The sequence below is a fragment of the Cibotium barometz genome, chromosome 10, assembly GCF_041138505.1.
Source record: "Cibotium barometz isolate CiBa-2024 chromosome 10, ASM4113850v1, whole genome shotgun sequence".
In the NCBI taxonomy this organism is placed as follows: Eukaryota; Viridiplantae; Streptophyta; class Polypodiopsida; order Cyatheales; family Cibotiaceae; genus Cibotium; species Cibotium barometz.
In genome coordinates, this window is record NC_141055.1 from 245,528 (window position 1) to 248,395 (window position 2,868).

Below are 2,868 nucleotides of genomic sequence, written 5' to 3' on the forward strand. Positions count from 1 at the left end.
TTTATTTATTTAAGACAAAACAAAAGACATTTCTTTTAAAACAAAGAACATCTATTTTAAATAAAACAAAACATTTATTCTACTCTTTCTCTCTCTAAATGTTTGGGATAAAAATTGCTAAAACAGAAAACAACTTTAATCTTAGTAATTACCTTGAGCACCTTTTGTTTCTCTACTATTGGTAAGAGTAAATTGGAAAGAAAGAAGATACCTCCTTCACAAGATGATGCAAAGATAATATTAGGATAGTTGAGAATGGATTACATTTGCACCCATGCATGTTTGAATGATTACATATTTTTTCAAAATATATATGCTTAGCTAGACAAATGCCCAAAGTGTGGATGAAATAAATATCAACAAAATCTACAAGGATACACCACTCCAATGAAATTATTCTAACATTTTTCAATTATCTCATGTATTCAATGTGGCACTTGAATAAGCGCTCCATGGCCAGTGTGTTGTAAGTCTTAGCTCATTGCACGGCATGGAAGCACATAGAGTATCACTCGGGCTAGGCTTTAAGAGGTAGCCACACAATTTGCATCTAGGTTTTCCTATGGATGGAGTGAAATTTTTGGGGTGTGCTCTACAACTTAAAGCACATGGCCAATAGTAAAACTATAATTTTATTCCTTTGCTATCAATAGAAAAAGGATATCTTCAACGAAGATTGTTAGTCCATGCCAAGTACAAGCATAAGAATATGGATGTACTTTTACAACAACTTATGGAGGATATTCAAGATTTATGTGGATGTTATCCCCATTTACAACATGAGCTAACCTACAACAAGACAAAATGCACACATTAAAGATATATTAATGTGGAGACTAAACAACATTCCTAGCTATAGATAGTGCTCAAGGAATTTTTAAACTAGTTACAAAAGTTTCTATATAATTTTATGCTTGCATTATCGATTATGTCTTTGGTGTACTTAACGATGACTCTTTGGACTGTTACAAGTGAGTATTATGCATATGTATGTGGATCAATGTTGAATGTAAGTAGATTGAATGCCTTAAAAGAATATGATATACCAAGGATGTAAGATCTTTCTTCCTCACAAAGATCATGTATTGAGAGAAGGATTTCTTGTACAACCACCAAAGAAAATGAAAGCAAGTGATCGGAAGGAGCTTTGGTCACAAGTTGGGGGTACATTGCTTTTTGGCATGAAACAACTTTCTATTCTCCATGACCCCTCCCATACTAGGGTGATTTATTGATTCATTAGCACCTAGATCCCATGCACATCTTCAAGAATGTGGGAAGTCTAATGTGGAGGCATTTGATTGAGGCAAAGGATAGTAGATGTGCACATGATTGTTGGAATTTCTAAAAATATCAATGTAAATAAAAAACGTAACTAACATAAATCACAAATATGAAACGTTAAAAAAATAGCAGCAAAAGGCTGCACCTTTTGAAATAAAAAAGGCATAATCTATGCCTTCAAGTAATCAAATAGGAAGCGAATACAACCACTTCCACTTTCATCTCTGCATGTATAGTTTTGTCTCAGTGCGTTGTTATTCTCTGCAATTCTTCTGTTTATGGATGTATAACTAAAATAAGCGATTCGATGCCCACACATGATAATTGTATCTTGTAAAAATATAAAGGGTGTTGTACGCCTTTATGGTATCAGCTTTTCTAGAGGCCAGCAATCATTAGTCCTCACTGCCGCCGCTGCTAGCACTCTGACTGTGCGATTGATTTGGACCTTTTGCACTAGTGGCTCAAGATGGTTGTAGCCTCTACAAACTTATCCAAAGACTACCACATAGAAAAACTCAATGGTCCCAACTATCTACCCTAGAGTCTTCGAATAAAAATTCTTCCTGAGAAAGCGGGAAATTGGGGGGTTGTCGATGGAACTGCTGCTAGGCCTACAGCAAGAAGTGCCTAGCTAGATATTGATGCTTAGTTAAAGAAAGACTTAGAAGCCCACACCGAGATAATACTTCATCTCAGGGATCGACATGTGGCTACTATTGCTGCAGTAACAATATCAGCGAACTAATGTAGTTTCCCGTGTATTGCTACATAAGCAGTTAAATGAAAGTCATCACATAAATTACCTGAATATATGGAAGCCTTCATCGAAGCATGGCGACAAGCTAATGACAACCTTGACATCTCAAGCCTAACCCTAACAGCAGAAATTCAAGTCACTACCTTATTAGCTACCCTCCCCGACTTATGGCAATCATTCATATCAACCCATTCAACCAATTCTAACTTAACGGCCGGTTAATGAATTGTTTGCCTTAATCAGGCAGGAAGACCAATCGTGGGGAAAGATACTCCCACCACCTCTATGGCCATGCTTGCTAGAGGCTCACGGTTCCCCTTTCGAGCCCTAACTATACAAGAGCCTTCACACCACATCAAAACAACTCGTGGAGGCCATATGGTCAGGGTAAGCCTGCATATAATCCTAATCAGTTCAGATTCTCAAATCCCTCGAATGGCAACCATAGCCATGGATTATCATCATATAATGGCCAATTAGCTTGCAACTTTTGCAAACGAAGAGATCATTTAGAGAAGGATTGTCACACCAAACGAAAGCTGCAAGGAAACAGATCATGATCTAGATATCATGCCAATCTAGCTAAAGCATATGAAACCCCTCCTAATATGGCTGCAAACACGCATACTGATACCACGATGCATGGTATGAGGTGAGCATATATGTTTCATAATTGAAGTTCATTACAGAGTAGAGGATAGATTAGGTTGGTGCTTTTGTCTAACTTCGGGAGAGGCATTCAAATAGTGGGCCTCAGAGTTAAAATGCATTTCCAATGTCATAGACCTGACCAAGGGCTGAAATCAACTTTTCATGTATGTAGA

The 2,868-nt window shown here is 37.3% G+C and overlaps 1 pseudogene; it reads left to right on the forward strand.

The window, feature by feature from the left end:
• The first annotated feature begins 1,753 nt into the window (after window positions 1–1,753).
• LOC147634419 (uncharacterized) lies at window positions 1,754–2,375 on the forward strand (annotated as a pseudogene).
• Window positions 2,376–2,868: the final 493 nt, after the last annotated feature.